General features: G+C 40.5%; 1 protein-coding gene and 1 pseudogene across 8 annotated transcripts in view; one reads left to right on the top strand and one right to left on the bottom strand.

The window, feature by feature from the left end:
* The window catches only part of Cald1 (caldesmon 1), a 188,233-nt gene that overhangs the window by 158,099 nt on the left and 9,669 nt on the right, over window positions 1-20,465 (bottom strand). The window lies entirely within an intron of this gene.
* On the top strand, window positions 12,934-15,612 carry LOC103726126 (annotated as a pseudogene).

Genomic DNA, 20,465 nt, shown 5'->3' with positions numbered 1-20,465 from the left:
ATATAAATATTTAATTAATTAACTTCTTTGGTCTCTCTCTCTCTCTCTCTCTCTCTCTCTCTCTCTCTCTCTCTCTCGTCTTTTTGAGACAGGGTTTCCTTGTAGCCCCAGCTGGCCTAGAACTCGCTACATAGACCAGGCTGGCCTGGAACTCAGAGATTCACCTGCCTTTGCCTCCCAAGTGCTGGGACTAAAAGCGTGTGCCACCATGCCCAGCTCCTCCTATTTCTCTTGATGCCATGCCAGTCAGATTTTTTCTTTACGATCCCCTTGACCCTTTTCAAGATTGTGGGTATTTCTGCATAGTTAATTCTCAACTCTTGCCTTAGCTAATCGATTAGCCTGTGATGCTACTCCGTTCCTTCTTTGAGCTGTTCTTCACGTGACTTCCAGCCTATCATACCCTCCTGGTTCTTGGTTTCCTTTGCCGGTTTCTAGTTTTCTTTGATGTTTGAATGTAGGGGACCTTAAAAATAGCCCAGAGACTGGACTCCTCTGTCAAACCCACTGCTTTGAGCTCATCTTCTCTCTTGGCATTAACTAGCAGTCAGATGCTGATGACTCCCAAATCTGTATCTTCCTCAGGGCTTCTTCCCAGAAATACCTATTTAATAATCCCAATTGGATGTCTAATTGCCATGTCAAATACATTAAAAAATGTCTAAAACCAAAGTACTGATCTCTTCCCCTATAGTCCTTCTAGATTTTTCCTGAGTTTGGTCAATGGAAAATTAATTCTTGCATTCTATTAGACCAAACACTTGAGTTCACTGCTGACTTTTTTCAGTGGTGTGTTGATAAGTGTGTAAGAGCTGGCTTTCAGTTCTGAAGGGAAGAAAGGAGTGAGAGGAAGACCAGACTTCCTCATGTAAATACTCCCTCCCCTACTCATTTCTAGCCATAAACACGGGGCCCCTTGGGTGTCCTGGGGTACAACTATACATGCGTAATCAATTGAAGCCTAGTACTGCTTTGTGCTGCTACAGTCATCCCGTGTCATTCCAGCTCCAAGAGAATTAATTATAAGAACTGGGGCTGCATTCTTCTTTCTTTATGGAAAATAAAACAACAGCTTTCTACCGCACCAAGCTAGATGGCTGGAGATAATCCTAAGGAGCTGGATAGGAAGGATGGCTTGGCACATGTCAGAAACAAAGCCCTGTGGCATTCCCAGTCACAGTTTGGTCTCAGAAAAATAGCTAATTGCAAATATTTGATAAGTGCTTAAAAGTTTTCCCAAAGCTCTAAATCCTAGGGGAAGATAGAGCGTTCCCAGGCCAGACTAAAACCTTTTAACCTTAAGTCTCTTAAACATAAATATGTTGCCAAGATGCCGAGTGGATATTTAAATCATCCACTTCCTCTTCAGTGCTATCTCTCTGTTTTGGAGAGAGACCAAAAATGCTTGGTTCTTTCTGGCACCGCTTTCTTCATTTAAAAAGGATTTATACTTCAGGGGTTTTGACTTCAAGGAAAAAAAAAAGCACATATTTTGAATGTCATATTCCAAATGTTTTGACCCTTTCAAACAAAAACACACTTCTCTGTAAGAGAATAAGATTGGGTCTAGAACACATCTAAAAGGACTTCCAAAGTGATGAGCAAGGAGGGAAAATTGACCCACCAGCAAGGACTTGTTTAGAAAACATTCAAAATAGCCCATCCAAGAGGTAGAGTTTAACTAGACCTCTTGTAAATAGTTTTGTTTCAAAGTAATTTAAGATAGTCTAAGTATTTCTAATGTGCCCAAGTCATCAGTCTGTTAAAGTTTAAATGTGATTAAAAACATTGAGAACCAGCTTCACAAATGGGTATAAACAGAAGATTCTGGTTGATGCAGGTCAGGCAGAGAGTTCTCTGGAAGTTCTCAACCAGGAAAAGGGTTGATGAGGAGTGAGCTTTGACAATTTAGATCAGGGCTTCTTCAACTTTTTCTACTTGTAACCCCTAATCACGCAAGAAAAATTTCTATAATCCTTGGCATATAACTGGATAAAATAGGTACATAGATCAAACATTTACTGATACTAAATCATAAGACTATTTTGGTATATATATAATTTTATTGTTTATTAAAGATTAAAGAAAATTTGCATACTAATGAGATAACTTTATTTTACATAAAAATGAAATCTTGGTTGAATATCTGATAATGCAGGTCATAAGGCATCTTTGATATTTTTCAGAGTAGACCAGTACTTTGATTTTTTTAAAATGATTGTCAGTGTTTAGAATGTCATGTCACATAAATACCTAGTATAAAATGGCCTTAGTGTGTTTAGGGCCATTTCAGAAATTCTTGGAAATTCTGTCCTAATTCCAAGCCAAAACACACTGAGTGACTTTTTTTAATGAAAAATCAAGTCAGCAACTTAATATAATCCAAAGATGTACTGATGTGATACTCACATGCTGAGGGGTGGTGGGAGGAAAATACTGAAAACCTCTGTTTTCTGTAATTAAACCACTATATGTTATGCTATGTAAAAACATTCATGTAATTCATAACATGCAATAGTTTGGCATCTTAGCTGAGATGCTTCTGGTTCACTAGTGTACAAGGTGTGAAGGCGTGTACAGAGCAAAGTGCATGTACTTACTGTATGTTTATAGCCAAGGCTGCAATGAGGGTGCAGGATGCTACACTGTCTAGTGTTGCTAGAAACACCCTGGACTCTTTACAAGTTTTATTTTGAATTAATTCTTGGTTCCTGCACAGTCAGAAAACTTTTCCTGTTGCCAAATTTTTGGTGAACCCCAAATTCAGTTATGGAACCCCACATGGGGTTGCAACCCACAGTTTAAGAAGCTGTGATTTCGAGTAACCAAGACAACTGCTTTGATCAATTTGCCTTCATAGTTTAAAAAGGCTCCAACTGCTTCTGATTACTCTCCTCAGCCTCCTCCACAGTTTGTGTTCCTCAGGGGGGATGGGTAATATCAGAATGTAAAACCACTCATAGGGTGTAGCTTATAAATTGATTTATAAATAGATTTTTGGTTAGTAGAGGGTGATTGAAAATTATCCATGACCAAGGAAACCTTAGTTGACAGCACATTTTGATTGATATGTGCTTGGGAAAACTTGTGGGCGACCTGGGTGGTTAGTCATTCCTCCATGGTTCAAGAGTTGCCAAGAGGCTTGTCCATACATACCTCCCTCCTGCACCGTCAGCTAAAAGGCAACAGCATGGATCCTTAGATTGGAAAAGCACAGGCAGGTCGAAGGCCCAAGCAGAACTCAGAAGTAAGCTTTGAATTTCATAAAATTTCTACCTTTTCAAAAACTGGCTGTTAGCCTCCCATTACTGTAACAGATGCCTAAGAAAATCAATTTATAAAGAGTAAAAGTTTGCCCTAGCCCACAGTTTTAGAAGTTTCTTTCCATAATCCATTAGTCCTATTGCTTTGGGCCTATGGGAATGTATCATGACCAGAGCATAAAGTGGACCAGAAACACTTACTTCCTGGCCAGGATATGAAAGACAGGAAAAAAGAGCTAGGTTCCCACCAACTCCTCCAAGAGCATCCACCAAGGACCTGAAAATCTCCAACTAGGTTCCACATCCTGAAGCAGCTCCTTCAACCCTAAGTAGCGCCAGCTGAGTACAAGACTTTGGGGACATTTAAGGTCTAAATAATAACACTGGAACACACTGGATACAGGAAAAGAGAAGACCATCAGCCACCAGGGGCAGCACTTTGGAAGGCAATGGTTTGAGCCTCTCATTGGATCCTGGGTTCAATTTCTACTGTGGCTCCCACCCTGGGGAGCCATCTGAGAGAGCAGCTGTTAACCCAGGGCACTGAAGATGTGAACTGTCGGGTTCACAGTTCATACTCTTTGTAAATAAATCAGGGTATAATTATAATCAAATTGAGAAACAGGGAATAGATCCCCCATCAGGCTTAATCTAGCAGTTCAAAGGTGTCTCAGAAACCAGAAGGATTTTGGAAACGCTGATTAGGACAACCAAGAGAAACTCATTGGATGATTTGCTATCCTTAGCCATTTGATTTATTTCATATGGATAGGATTTAAGTCAAATCACTGAAAATGCAGGATTAGGCTAATGAGTTGATTAGACACAACTGGCAACTAGTCATAATACATTCACTTGTAATAAGCATTTATGATCCTTACGCTTATGCTATCTCAGAGAATATTAATCAATTTAAATACTTTATAAAAATTCAATGTCTACTGTGTTTTGGTGACCTTCCTATTTCTGTAAACCATCCAAGATTCCTTTTAAAAGTTTATAGTCTCTGGTTTTCTAAATGTTGTCAAAAGACAAAGGGGTGGGGGACCCTTAACCTCAAGGGTGTTCTTGTGGAATTTGGCTCCTGTGTCCCATTTCCGTCATAGTTTGATGTTTTTCTAGCAATGAGAATACATTCTCATCACCTCTGCAGTAGAAAGCACCACGTTGGCTCGGACTTCAGGGACTGTGCGTAAGCTGTCAAGTCATCAATAGCTAAGTGACTCCAAAGTTGATCTGAGGGAATTTTAATCTTATTTTCTTTGTTTTCCAAAATGACTACTCTAAACCTCTCTTTCCATGTCAGAAAATAAAAAAATGGTAGACATGACCAAGACTGACATGTCAAAATATAGACAATGATGCCCTGTTGAACATAGACTTTGTTCTAGATGGAGTTCGAGAAAAGAGGGATTAGTTGAGGGAACTAATCATTATTGAGCCTCAATAGTTCCTGCGCTGTTATTTATATTATTTTATTAATTCTTGTGGCTTTCTATATCTTTCCTCAGATGAGGAAGTGGAATCACAAAGGGTTCACAATTTACCTGGGCTTTCACAGGCCTTTCACACAGCACGAAGAATGTTCTCTCATGCTTCCCTGTGTTTCAGTTCTTATCAGTTCAGAATAGTTTACTGAGGACTGTCAAAGTTACAAGGAAGAAAGCTGTGATCCAAGAGCCTCTGACAAGGCTGTAGGGGCGCTATTATACTAGGATGTCTCCTATGAACTCTTTTTGGTAACTTTAGCTTGAAAGTAGGAGACTTCACCCTATAGCTCAGGCTGGCTTCCAACTCATCCTTTTCCTCTCAGCCTTCTGAGTGCTGGGATTGCTGGTATGTGTCACCAGTCCCTCACTACTTTTTAAAAATCACTATTTAGGGGCTGGAGCGATTGCTCAGCGATTAAGAGTACTGACTGCTCTTGCAGAGGACCCGGGTTCAAATCCCAGCACCCACATGGCAGCTGATAACCATCCATAATTCCAGTTCCAGGGGATCTGATGCCCTCTTCTGACCTCTGCATTGCATGACATGAATGCACTTACATACATGCAGGCAATACACTCACACACATAAAATAAAAATAATAAAGTATTGAAAAATAAAATAAAATAAATTTAAAAAAATCACCAATTTCCAGAGTCAGGACTAGTGTTATGATCAAGGTAATTAGGGTTTTATTTTTAAATACTTAAGTGTAATCTATAAACTCTAGTCTAATCCTAGGGAGTATTCTTAGTAGAGAAAGGACACTAGTTGGGGTTATGTACTCCAAAAAACAAAAGACTGATGTTTTAAATATCACAGTCTGAATCCAAAGGTCTATAATTGGCATAAAAGATGTTGAAATTTTTCACTGGGCAAATGAATGGATATTGAATTTATGTGTTTGGTTTAGTTAGAAGGTTTCATTCTAGACTTCTCATCTTTGTGTGTCTGGGGGTCTAAGAATCTGATAAACACCATCAGGGATATGTTGTAGGTTTGGGATTCTATTTAGGCCTATACCCATTTAAGGAAAGAACGTAGCCAGGCTAGAACAGTGAGTTGACCCCACCATCAGAATATGGTAATACTTGCAGGGTAAGAGGGTAGGAGGATGGAGGGGTTGGGGAGGTATGGGGGTGTAGGGTGGTCCTTTTGAATGAGCTACTTGTCAGAGCAGTAACTTTGCCACGGGCACAGAACAGACCTTGTTTTTGTGCCCCCTTGCTAATAAATATTTATGTGTGTGGTAGAACTTAACCTCTGAACTTGTTTCTGTTTCAACTTATCACACTGTAGTGAGGTAAATTGTAAGACCTACATTTAAAAATAGGAGATTATTGGCATTTGGTACTCACCATAAAGAGCTTTACAATTGTGTGCTGGAAAAATGGCTCAGGTTAGTCTATAGTAAACAGTTACCTCAAGAAGTCCAGGAGGAACTTCTTCTTTGATACTTCTATTCCCCACCCTCACTCCCAGTATTCCAATGTTATTTATTGGAATGAAAGAAGGTACATTTTTCAACCCTAAATTCATTATAAATTCACTCTCTCTATATAAATTACATATATATATATATTATACTATATGGAACATATGCCTGACATGCAAACATGAGGACCCGAGTTTGGATCACCAACACCCACATACAAGTAGGGCACAGAGGTAACCCCAGTTTGGGAGCTGGCAAGGACAGGTCGAACCCCAGAACTCTCTGGCCAGCCAGTCTAGCCAGCACCAACCTCTGACCTACATATGCATACACATGCATGTTCACCACCACACATGCACACAACAATTAAAAATAAAAGTCAGCTTCTCAATAATTCAGCGAGGGATGAGAGATGCAGAATGTGGGAAATGAGATTGATTAATGAAAGAAATATCAGAACGAAATTATAGAATAGAATGAAATAGTAAGTGCTTTTGCTAATCACTTGGACCCACAAGGTAACAAAAAGCAGAATTAAATCCCGATATCCATGTCTTTATGTCAGTCTCCTTTGGGTCCAACTCCTGCTTAACCACGCGTGTAGGTATGTTGATCACTTGAGGAGTGTGTTGGATAACTTTAGTGTCAACTTGACACACCTGGGTTGGGGGAGCCTCAATTGGGGAATTGCCTCCATTGGACTGGCCTGTGGCCATGTCTGTGGGGCATTTTCTTGATTATTTAGTGATGTGGGAGGGCCCAGCCCACTGTGGGTGGTGCCATCCCTGGGCAGGTGGGCCTGTGTTTCATAAAAAAGCAGGCTGAGTAGGGACCAGAGAACAAGTCAGTGAGCAGCGTTCCTCCATGGCCTGTGCTCCAGCTCCTGCTTCCAGGTTCCTGCCCTGAGTTCCTACCTTGGGCTCCCTGATGAATTGTGACCTGGGGGATGTACTATAAAATAAACCCTTTCCTCCCCAAGTTGGTACTGGTCAGAGTATTTTGTCACAGCAATTGAGAAACAAAGTAGAACAAGGAGGGTCTGTCTAAAAACTGCTGATACTCCACACACCTCAGCTCCTTCAAGGACAGAGGCACAAAGGCAAGAGAAACTGAATAACCTTACTGTCAACTTTTACATTTCCTGTGCCAGCACTGCCCTGCCCCCCAAGGTCTGTAGTCCTTGTCCTAAACCTGCAAACATTCTGGAATCTAAGAACAGCAGCATTTCTCAGACAGATCACCCACAATGAGATCACTGCCAAGCAGAAACCATCATTTCATGAGCACTAGATTGTCCTTTCAAGCAAGAAGGGCTTCTTTAAACCATCATGTAAAACCAGAACTGGGATAATGATCAAACAGATCACACTTTGACCAAGACTACTTAATAATGTGTACCTCTCGCTCCCTACCCCAGGTCTTCCTCTCTGTAAACCCAAAGCTTAAGTCAAAACCCTGAAGATGTGCTAAGATCCTTAATCTCATTGTTCTCACTAGAAGAACTCTATTAATTAAAATCCTTCTTTGTCTTTTTTCTATTACTTCCACTTGCTTTTTTGGGGGTGAGTAGCTGTATCTGAAATGTTGGGACCCCCCACCCCTACCATCAAGCCTAGGATTCTATTACATTAGGGCAATTAAGTTCTCAAAAATGTTTTCTCTGCACCCTTGTCAGGAACTGTCTGGGTGATCTTCTCCATCAAAACAGAGAATAAAGAAAGAGGGAGAGTAGGGTCCAGGAAATAGAGGATTCAAATTTCCACAGACATACAAAGGAAATTCTTTTCAGTCCTGGAAAGGAAATTCCTAAGATGACTGAGAAGTGAAGATTTTTAGAATGGCTAGCTGTGCAACAAACCTAGAAAATTCAAGTTTCCAGAAAAGGTAGCTTTAGAGAAATAACTATGGACAAATAGTAATAATAGCTGTAATAAAATAATAATAATAATAGATGTAATAAAAGGTCTAGATCTTAGTAAGTTCATATCTCTAAATAACAGGTATAATAAAATAATAATAGATGTAATAAAAAGTGAGTTTCCATCAAGTATTCTTGGGGGAAAAATAATAATAGAAAACTAAGCAAGGGAAGTATCACTGTTAAACCATGGGGGGTAAAGGGAAGGTAGCCATAGAACAACTAATGGAATCAGATGTGGTTATCTCTAGCTCAGTACTGGTCCATTACAGTAACGCTGGAAGAACAGGGAGCTCATGTGTTAGAGGGGAGATTGTGTGAAAGTGCTAAATCCCCATATCCCAACAGCAGGAAGGCAACAAGTAATGTCTAACATTAATAAAGTTACAGTCACCAAGACAAACTCAAGGCCCAGGGTTTGATCTCCAGCTCTGGGGAAAAAAAGAACTAGTACTCAGAAAAGATGAGGGGAGTGCCGGAAACAAGATAAATCAAGTAAATCAGTGAAACTGCATTGGCAAGTTATTATAAATACTGGCTAATTTTTTAGATAATCAACTAATTTTTTGTATTTAAAAACAAACCAGAGAAATTATTAAGCAATGATAACTTAGAGATGAATAAGATAAAGTAGTAAGTGAGCAAAGTTTGTGCTTTGTAATAGTCACAGATTTAAATTCTTTAAAAATATTTTATTATTTTCATTTTATGTGTATCATGTATTACTTGCATGTATGTAAGTGCACCCATGTTGTGCAATGCACACTGAGGTCAGGAGAGGGCACTGGATCCCCTGGAGCTAGAGTCAAAGACCATTGTTAGCTGCCATGTGCGTTCTGGGAACCAAACCTGGGTCCTCTGTAAGAGTAGCCAAGTGCTTTTAACAACTGAGCCATCTCTCCAGCCCCCCACACATTAAAATTTAAAACAGGAACAGAGACAGATATGGTGACACATATTTGTCATTCTAGCACTCAGGAGGATGAAACAGGAGGCTCTCAAGTTTGAGGTCAGGCTGGTCTGTACAGTGAGTTCCAGCCCAGCCTGGAACTATTTAGTAAGCTTCTATCTATCTCTAAATAAATGCACAAAGAAAATTGGAATGGAATGTTTACATCCTAAACAGTAAAAGGGAATAAATATAATAAAAATAAGGAAAGGAGAAAATAAAGGGGCATGGCAGTTTTAAAGAAGACAGAATTACCTTGCATCCAAAAGGTTTGAACACAGTGGATAAGTGCTTTGATACCATATATCTGATACATAAGAATATGACATAGGTCTAAAATTTTTAGAAATACAGGGAAAGGATTGTATCATTGTACTTTTTGTTTGTTTTGGTTTTTTGATATTTAGAGACAGGGTCTTCCTGTAGCCCCAGCTAGCCTAGAACTCTCTACATAAACCAAGCTGGCCTCACTCTGCTGCCTGAGTGCTGGAATTAAAGGCATGAATTGTACTTTTTTTTAACATTAAAGAATGGACTCATTACTTTATATTTAGAGATTTTTTACTTGAAATGCCAGAAGCCTGAAGAAAGGCATACTGAGCACGTATGTGAAAATGTTAATGATTTAAACATTAGTAGTAAATGATTTAAAATTATACGTACATTTTCAAGTTTTTAAGACAGCCTATACAAAGTAAATCATAGTAAAATAATATTAGCGATCTCTGGTACATTAAATGACAGAAATCTGACTAGATTTACAAATCTATTTGCTATTTAAAATAATTACATGGAAATATTTTAAAGTAAAAAATTTAAATTTATGAAGTAGATAAATAGCAATTAAAGAACTTGTAATAATATTAATGACATACAACAGATTTGAATAATACAGTTAAACCTAATTGAAAAAGTGTAAGCAAATTAAAAATTCCTAAAGTAGAAGTGTTCATTTTTGTTTACTGTGAAATCTAGCATTAAAAACAGCAAGCTTGGGGCTAGAGAGATGGCTCAGCAGTTAAGAGCACATACTGCTCTTACAGAGGACCCAAGTTTGGTTTCTGCCACTCATGTCAGGCGGCTCACAAATATCTGTAATTCTAGCAATGCCTCGGACTTCTGAGGGCAAGTGCATACACACACACACACACACACACACACACACACACACACGAGTTCACGTCATGAGAACTTTATAAAAATAAATCTTAAGAAAAACCCAGCATACTTAAAAAATCAAAACATTTGCAGTAGTTACCTTGCTGATACAATATTTATTAGCCAGCAACATTTTTAGTCTGTCTAGAATTTTAAAATTCTCTTTTGTGTGTAATGATAGACAGGTTCTGCCATTTACCAAATGAATCTCTTTTTTCTTAAAACCTCATCTAAGGATATTTTCATATTTAATTTGACTCTTTCCACCTTTGTTCTGGTATGCTCATCTGTTTGTTTCTGGTGTTATTATTGTTTTTCCCAGTCCTCTAGTAATTTTCATCCTGACCCTTTCCTATTAGATGTTGACAGACTTCAAAGATACTTATGAAGTGTTCCTTGTCTTTCTTGATGAAGAGGATGCATAAATACAATTTCTATTTAATCACCAGTAAGTCCCTCTTACCTAAGTTTGAACAATCTTGCTTGATTACTGCTGTGATATTTTCTACTAAGTTTTTTATAAATATTAAATGGTACGTTATTTCATGTTATACCACAAGCGACTCAAGGTCTCTTTATATACCAGAAGGCCAATCCAAGCAACACATGTTTGCTTTATCAACCTCTGTAAAAGTCTAGTGGTAATTTATATTGATTACATAAGAAGAAACCCCATCCCTGGTACAACATGTTCTTTCAGCTGCAGAGCCACACCTGTAGAAAGGCTAACTCACATCTGGTTCCATAAATCTGTTCTTTCTGATCCTCTGGAGAGATACTTTTATGTAAACTATATAGCTACGTGTGGAACAGAGAAGACCGAAACAGATGGCCAAACCCAGTAACTGTTTTCACCCCAAGCCTCAAGCTCTTATTTTCTTCCTTGACTTTGATGGCTTCCCTGCTGAGAGCTGATTCAATCATCCCTTTTAGGAAAGGTATCTCTTATCAGTTTTACTGAGGTTTAACTGGTCATTTCAATGTACGGATATTGTTACTATCAAGTTTTAATGAACTTTCCTTAGTTACAAATCCTAGTTTTACTTATTGATGTGTAGACTCCCCCCCTCACCGAGTAATATGAACAAGGAAGATACTTACATTTCCTCATCATAATGTATGTTCATCTTCATTCAATTGCTTACAAGTATTATATTTTATCTATATACAAAATCAATTCAGGTATAATAAATGAAGTAATTGATTCCCCTGAAAGCAGCTCATTGTATACAGTATCTGAACAACATTTGACTTTTCTTTTTCCCCTATAAAGGGGTTTGTCAGTGAAAGCATGCCAGTAAAGAAGCAACTCAGTGGAAAGGACAGTGATGAGATTATGAGGGGAGGCTGTAAATCAAACAACTTTAGAGATAAGGGAGGCCACATCTAGTCCAATCCTTACAGTATAAGGGCTGACATCACAGAAAAGTGAGTCACTTGATGCTATCAATTTGCTCAAAGGTATAAACAGAATTAAATAGATTCTCTCCATTATTGCCCATTGCTAATTCATAGTTCAAAGAAAATTTAGAAAGTCAGTATATATGGAAGACTAACCTTGAAATAATTTCTAGGAAAGCAAGTCCCTCCACCACTTATTTGTTACTAATAGGTACTTTTTCATGAAACTTTTGTTTATTTCAAGATATGGGAGAACATGAATCTCTTCCTCCTCCTCCTCCTCCTCCTCCTCCTCTCCCTTTTTTCTGTTAGTGTCAGAACTCTCACAGGTTACTGTGGTATGATGCAACTTTAAAGTTTCAGCAGCTCAGCTAAGTACACCCTTTCATGATGATGCTTCGGTTTATAATTGTAGTGTGTGTGTGTGTGTGTGTGTGTGTGTGTGTGTGTGTGTTGTGGGGGGGTAATGTAGGTGTATATAGTGCTGGGTACTATCATCTGTTTGAGAAGGCCAGCCTCAGTTACCAAAAGAGTTCTAGTGTCTGCTGTTAGGATGGAGCAAGCTAAGGAATCTGCTGATAGTCTTGAGGGAAATAAACCAAAGACCAGAGGAAACTTAGGTTAATCCAGGTGGAAATTCCTCAAAAGAGTTGCTTGTCCAGAAAGCCTATATTCAAGAACTGAGCTGCCTTACGTTATTTTTATTCATATGTCAGAGTAGCTCCATGATACACCTTACAACTTCCCCATAAATCATTGATCCAAGGGACTTGAAAAATGAAGAAAGAACACTGGGTAAAAACGAAGAAGATTCAAAACCAAGTATGGTGTTTCATTAATAATGCCATAATTATATTTTTATCATTTGTTACAAATATAGCATACTAAAATTAACAATAAATGGACTTTGATATGAGAATTCTGTAATATTCTTGTAACTGTAAATCTAGAAGTATTTCAAGATAAAATTTTATTTAAAGAATAAAAATAATGACCCACTCCTACGATTGCTTATGCAAGTGTAACCCCAAGCACAGTAACTTTGCTCCCACACACTTTCATTCTATTTTTTTTAGGTTCTGAGAGCATTTTAAAAACTTTAATATATACAGCCATCGATATTAAAATCACAGAGATTACAAAGCATAAGAATGTTCACATATGTGATTTCATGTGTTAGAAATCTAAATACAGATGAAAGAAATGTTAGTGGATCTAAGTGCGATGAGGCTAAGATTTTACAGTTGTTCACTATGTGCTTTGGATTCACACAAAGCTTAAAAGAAAACACACAAAACTTATGTTAGGGAGAAAGTTTCGAATGGATGGTAATCTGCTGTGTTAACTATCCCTTTCCAGCACTATAGGTTTTCAGTGTATCTTAAAAGAAGATGATTGTTAATATTAATTTTTACATGTATGCATGTTGTGTGTGCATGTTCACGTGTATGGGTATTCATATGCTCCAGTGTGCGTGTGTTTGCAGAGGGCAATGTCTGGTGTCTTTCTTGATTGCTCTCCACTGAACCTGAAGCTTGCTGATGCCAGCTAGTCTAGATAGCCAACTAATCCCAGGGGAATCCTTTGTCTCTGCCTCTGAAGTTCTGGGATACAGGTGGCAGCCATACCTGCCTAGCATTTATGCAGGCACTGAGCATCCAGACTCGACCCTCCTGCTTGCATGGCAAATGCTTTATCCACTGAACCATCTCCTTAGCCCACACCTGTTAATAGTGACTTTAAGGGAATGGGTAGAAAGTACATTGCTATCCCCAGAATCCTAATATTATGCATTGAATTAGTATTTTGAATCAGCATACTGTAGTCTGTAACTATGTGCAAATAACATGTGGCCAGACAGTATCAGGGTGAAAGTACCTGTAATGTTAGCCTTCTATGTTTTCTAACTTTCTACATTTAAAAACTTTTAAAAATTAAGTTTAAAAAAATGGAAAGAAGGGACTTAGAGAGATAGCTCAGCAGATAAGAGCACTGACTGCTCTTGCAGAGGACCCTGGTTTGAATCCCAGCATCCACTTGGTGGCTAACAACTATCAGTAATTCCAGGTCCAGAGGATCTGACACCCTCTTCTGACCTCTGTGGGCATTGCACGACACAGGTGCACCTACCTATAAGCAGGCAATACACTCATACACATTAAAAAGTAAATAAAATAGTTTTTTTAAAATGAAAAGAAGTTTTGGGGCTGGGGCTGGAGCACCCCAGACATAGGAGTCATGAGGAAGTTGTCATGCCTGGGATAAATACTGGAAACCTCAGATCCACACTTTTAGTTTAAATGTTCTTCGTGAATATTTGACTTACTCCTACCCCCAACAAAAACTTCACCGAGACTTCATATTTCAAAGGAAAAACAAAAGCAAGCCATGTCTGTGCTTGAAGCTACTTTACTGCCTGAAGTTACTTTACATGAAAGCTCATTGCTCCCTACCTGGGAGTTAGAGAGAAGAGTCAGGCAGAGATAATTTGTAATCAGGGATCTGGAGGCCCAAGGAGCCGTTCAGAGTCACACAGGCTATCAGTTGTGGAGAAGAAGCAAGACTTGTTTTGTTTGAGAGCCATCACCTGGAACCTGAGCCCCTACAAAATGTGAGTCAAGGCATCAGAGGTTTGAACCTCACCAGAACACTACCTCGAAAAGGAATTAGTTTGGTATAACCCACTCCCACAACTTCTGTAATTTTTTTTTTTTTTTTGTCGTTTTGAGACAGGGTCTCCCTTTAGCCCCAGCTGTCCTGGAACTCATTATATAGACCAGGCTGGCCTTGAACTCACAAAGATCCTCCTGCCTCTGCCTCCCAAGTGCTGGGATTACTGCTGTATTTTTAACAGCACATGTAAAAGCCAAAATATGGAAAGACATGAAAGTTTAACCAAATAGAAAACAAAACAATTCTCAAACCCCTACACGCCTCATTTCCTATTTACCCAAACACAGATGGACCAGCTCCAGGCCAGCTGATCCTAACTGCATCATCAAATCTCAAGACAAATGGATAGGTATTTCCACCCCACTATGGCAAGCACTATGCACTTACCCTCAAGAGGGTGGTGGAAGAAATTTTTATCATCAATCTTTGTAACAAGAGAGGCACAGGCCACCATGACTGAAGCCAAAGGCTGCCCAGTGGTCACAGGATATTTGCAACTGTATAAATCTCAGTGGGAGAAGAAATGGAACTACAAGAGGACTGAGGGGAGGGACATTGGGAAGAAGGCAGAAGGAGTGAGAAAAGAAAGGGTGAACTTAACCCTATATTCTCTCCTAAATTATCTAATTTCACTATCTTCTTTCTTCATTCATTAATTTTAAGGGTGCTTGATAAAAAAGAGAACGTTATCCAGTCAAAAATCCCCGAATAAGATCCTTGGGAAGAAGCTGGTGACTGTGGACAATGGAGCCTGTGAGAAGGCCTGTCTCCAGAAGTCTATGTCCCTACGGTCTCTGAGAACTACACCGCAGACACTGATGTGGACGGCAAGACGTGGAGCTGACTCTGTGGGACACAACAGGACAGGAAGACTACGATCGCCTGTGGCCTCTTTACTACCCGGACGCTGATGCCATTCTCATGTGCTTCTCCATTGAAAGCCCTGACAGTCTGGAAAACATTGCTGAGAAGTGGACCTCGGAAGTGAAGCACGTCTGCCCCAATGTGCCCATCATCCTGGTGGGGAATAAGAAGGACCTGAGGCAAGATGACTATATCAGGAGGGAGCTGGCCAAGATGAAGCAGGGGCCCATTCGCTCTGAGAAAGGTTGGGACACGGCGGGCGAAAAGGATCAGTGCCTTTGGCTACCTTGAGTGCTCAGCCAAGACCAAGGAAGGGGTGCGGGAGGTATTTGAGATGGCCACCCGGGCTGGCCTCCTGGTCCGCAAGAATAAGTGCCCGAGAGGCTGTCCCATCCTCCGAGCCCCCGCTGCCTGGGAATTCCCTAGTTCTCCCCTCCTCTCCCCTCCCTTCACAGGGGTATGAATTATCCCCTCACTCCACTTCTGTAGAACTTAATGCTGAAGGTTTCTTTTTTGGTTCCTTCCGGACCAGGACTGCATCGAGTTTTCCTAGCCCCAAGTAGGGGTTTGTGGGCCCTCCTTCCCAGACTCTGGGAGGCAGGCTGGTGCCCTGCCCTTCCTGAGCAGGGCCCCCTCCTCCTGCCGCCTCGGCCCAGGGGTGGGGTGCCTGCTCCCTTCTGCCTTTCCCACATCACACACCAGCACTTTATATACTTCTGGCTCACAGGAGGGAGTCTAGGGTAGGGACTGGGGGTAGTTAGTTTTTTACTTTAGTAATGGTCTTGTCTCTGACTGTACTTGGTGGAAGGGGAGGGTGTGAATAAAGTTCAAAGGTTCCAAAAAAAAAAAAAAAATCCCCAAATAAGTACATAAATAAAAGCATGCAAGTGGCAGCTTCTGGCTGACATGGTGCTGGACCACTGGGCACTTAAGGCATTTATGCACCAATTTCCAGTAATTTCCAAGAGAAACATGTTCCTTCTTTCTTCCCCTCAGCATTGAGGAAGAATTTGAGAACTTTCTTGAACAACTCGAAATCTAACATGTCTTGACAATGGAAATGATTTTTCAGAACAAACTAGAAGTTGCACATGGTGGGTCACATAAAGAACCATGCTGGGAAGCTGGCTCCATTGGTAAAGTGCTTGCTGTGTAAGCATGAGGACTTGAGTTTGGATCCCTAGCTTCCATGTAAAAAGTCAGATATGGCAGTGCACACCTATAACTGCACAGAGTTGGGGAGGCAAACATGAGCTATCCCTGGAGTTCCTGGGCCAGCCAAGGTGGGACACAATTGAGGAAGACGGCAGAAGTTGACCTCTGGTGCACACACACACACACACACACACACACACACAAACACACACACACTAGAATGATTTAAGTGAATGTTTATTCTGTCTTTTGGCCTCAAAGTTTATTTCTATCTATGTTAAACTAAAGCAGCCATTGCTAGGCCTTTGACACACATGATTTAAAAGAATAAACAATATAGATAGCTAAAGCCGTAATTATTTTTCACTGTTATTTATTTTTGTGTCTCAGACCATATATGTGCAATTCTAGTGTACATAGATGTACATATATAGAAATATGTCCTGTGAGAGCAAATATATATATACCTAGTAAGTTTTCATGATAGTTATAGCTATTTTTGTGGTGTGTTCTAGCCCCTGAGCAGAGACAGTGAGGTGGGGACTGACCAGTCAGGGCTCACCTGAGAGTCACAGTAGCTTGTAACATTAGTGCTTTATTTTGAAGTAGTATGTGTGTGTGTGTTCAGCTATGCCTTGATTTGTCTCAAAAAACTACAAAGGAATATGTTTTGTGTGCACCATGATTGACAAACATGGTCACTTCATGCTGTAGCCAAGACTGTACCAAGCAGGATATGGTGGCACATACATGTAATCCCAGCATTCAGGAGGCCGAGGAAGAAGGATTGCCAAATTTGAGGCCAGTGCAGTCTACATAGCAAGGCTTTGACTCAAAAAGATGAAAAAAAAGTCAAGACAAAGCTACACTAAACAAAACTACACCAACAAAAGGCTGCATCACTAAGGAGTAAGGGGTACAGGACGCAAAGAGAAATCAGGAAGCGAGGAAGGAGTGGGGGATAGAAATTCGACATATACAGGTTCTTGGGCTAGAAATAAAACCAACTCGAATATAAATGCTTTTTAAAAGAAAGGCAAAGAAACAAAGTGAGTGGTGGATAGGTGAAGAGAGATTTATGGAGGGGAGAAACTAAATCACGACTAGGATGTCATCCCTCCCCATGTGCCTGGGGCAGTCCCAGCCCAGGACTGCTATTCTAGGGAAGCTATTAATAGCTCTTCCTGTCCCTTTTCAAAGTCCCCCAGTTTGGATGATAATTGGCACAGTCACCTCCTGAATAATTCTGGTGTGAGGCAGAGGGATTCATGAACACTGAGGCTGGAAGGCACATTGAGAAGGAAGGGGGTGCACCGTGGCTGCAGGAAATAAAAGGGCAAAAGGTGACAGACACAATCTGTGAGTTCTGGTAAACCAAACACAGATAAAGTCTGGAGGCCACCGAGAGAAAAGTGTGCAAAAATTTAAGCACAGATAGAGAAGAGACAGAAGAAACAAATGATTCATAGCATAAATATGTGTAGGCTCCTAATATTTTCCCACTATTGACGGGATTACTAGACCAGCCTGTGTGAAACTGACTGAAAATGGAGGCACCCACACAGCCTCTTCTGTGGCTGCCTCCTAGACCCGGGACTGCTGCCTTGGGGTGTTCACCTCTCTCCCGGAGCTCAGCTCCCTCCTCTGCTCCTGATGGCCACATACCAGACTGTCTGCCACTGTGGTTTCCCAGCTTTCCACAGATAGGCCACAGCGAGGGAAGCTGCGCCTCAGTGCGTCATTTCAGAGACCTCTTTTGACTTTTCACTAGATCAGAATTTCATATTGTGAAAGGCTGAACATAAATGTCAAGGGCAGTTCAAAAGGTCAAGAGATTTCTAGCAAAACCATCTCCTAAACCTAGAGGGAAGATGGAATCCTGTGTCAGCAATAGGGTCTTCTGTGCTTAGAGTTTCAGAAAATGTGCCACATAGGTCTCTACCACCATTTTGAAATGGACATATTCTGGGTTGAATTGTATCTTCCTCACATCCCTCCGTTTGGGTGCCAACCCCTTCTCCTCAAAGTGTATAGTCTTAATAGATCTTTACAGAAGTTATCAAGTTAGTAAGAGGTCCTTACTGTGGGTTCTAAAACGGTTAAGACGGCACCTTTATAGAAAGAGGAAATGTAGATACAGGCTCGATCACTGGGAATGCCCACGATCATAAACTCAGCTACCTGATGCGAGGACACAGCTGAGGCACAGCCTTCCTCACACGAGAGACCAGCCTAGGGGATGCTTGACCCTGGACTTCTACCTCAGAACTGTGACAAAACAGATTTCTGTTTGTAGTGTTGTTATAGCAGCTCTTGGAAATGAATATCCAGATGCAATCTGGCCAGAGATGGGAGTTAGAAGAAGTGGAATTTGTTTAAAGGCCCCCCCCCCCCCGCTTTCCCTGAGGAGACTAAGCAACACTTCTTAGAATTATCTTAGAATTTAGCATTCCCTGCAGCAAAATTAGACTGGATGATCTTGAGCAAATAATTTCAGTTACTTATACCTCCCTCAATTTCTCCCATAAAATTGGACACTGGACCTGTATTCTCAAGTCTCCACTGTGATGATTATGAAGGTGAAGAGTCATCACATGAATGTATTTAATTTAAATGTAGTTTAATTAATAAATATATTTATGAGAATGGCTGACAACATAAGCAGACGCCAACTTCTTCAGTAGTACGAAAAGGTAGAGCCCTCAGTGTCCCATCTAGTCCTCACGCTCAGTTCTGTCTTTCTAATACCTAAATTTGACATACTCGAACTCCAAAACAACTAGAAGTATTTGTCCAAATAGCTTCACCCTTCAGTATCTAATCCCATAATGTCTCTTTGGATCAGGGAGAGGTATGCAACCTGCTTGCTGAAATTTTTGGCTACTAGACAAAGAAAACCCAAATGTATTTCTGAAGACTTCTTTTTGGTTCCTTTCTGACTGCTATAGGTCAAAATTCTCATCCTGTCTGCCTCTAACCAGAATTACTGACTTGAGTCAGTAGTGTAAGGAATGATGTTTAGCTCTGTTTCCTTATATGGCAGGGAGTGACAGTGTGCTTGTCTAGTTGAACTGCAGTATGGCTCAAGGACAAGTTCTAATGATTGGTTATGGAAACCTTCTGCTCTGGTTTCCATCACTTTCCCGAGGGAAGACAGAACAGACAGCTGTGGAGAAATAGAAAGGGTTGGAGTCAGGGAGTGGCACTGAATCCAGCTCTGCCATTTGCCATTTATGTCACTTTGGGCCTATTGCTGAATTTACTTTGCTGACCTCAGATGGCAGTCCTCAGCTTAAAAAGTGCTGACACATACCAAGTGTCCCAGCAGGATACCTGATTGAACGCATTTATCTCCTTAACCACCTGTGATCCTTAAAGGCTCAAGATAACCAGCACCCCATTGCTAGTCCTTTCTCCAACTCTTTCTCAAGTTTATTTTTCCCCCTTAATCTCTTCTCTCTTTCTCTCTCTCTCCCCCCTCCCTCCCTCCCTCCTCTCTCTCTCCCTCCCTCCCTCCAGCTCCCTCTCCCTCTCCCTCTCTCTGTCTCTCTCAGTCTTGGCCTCTCTCTCTCCTCCCCCCACTTCCTCCTCCCCGTTCCCTATTCCAGGTCTAAAACATTGAAAATCCATAAGACAACCTAGTCTTAGGAATAATAAGATTATTTATTCACACTACATGAAGCTTGCTTAGAATATAAAAAGGCAGCTTGTTAATTAGGACCATTAATAAGGATAAACCTTCAGGGAGGTCTATGCCTCGGACAAACCTAGTTAGAAAATGCTCATACCAACCTGAATTAGGGTTTCCTAGGACTTTCTCTTCCCTCCTGATGAGCTCAAACTTTAAAGAAATGGACACCTTTTCTTCCATCTGCATGACAGTCATGGAGGAATCAGCATGGGAATGTGGGGCTAAGGATGTGGGTGCTAATAGGAGTTGAGGGCCTCCATTGACGATCACAGTTGATAGCTGATGATGTGTAGTTAGGGTAAATCATGTTCAGAGCAGTTTAGACTTATTACTTCTGACCATTAGAATAAAGAAGTATTTATCTGATTTTATAATCAAGTGAATAAACAGGCTAGAAAAGTCGTAAGTTCAGAATTTAAACACAAATCTTTCTGACTCCAAATTTTGTTCTTATAGAAGTCACACCCCAA

Source organism: Nannospalax galili, unplaced genomic scaffold (assembly GCF_000622305.1).
Source record: "Nannospalax galili isolate Female #2095 unplaced genomic scaffold, S.galili_v1.0 scaffold307, whole genome shotgun sequence".
Taxonomy (NCBI): domain Eukaryota; kingdom Metazoa; phylum Chordata; class Mammalia; order Rodentia; family Spalacidae; genus Nannospalax; species Nannospalax galili.
The sequence above is the reverse complement of the archived record's forward strand: the minus strand, read 5'-3'. Positions and strand labels throughout refer to the sequence as shown.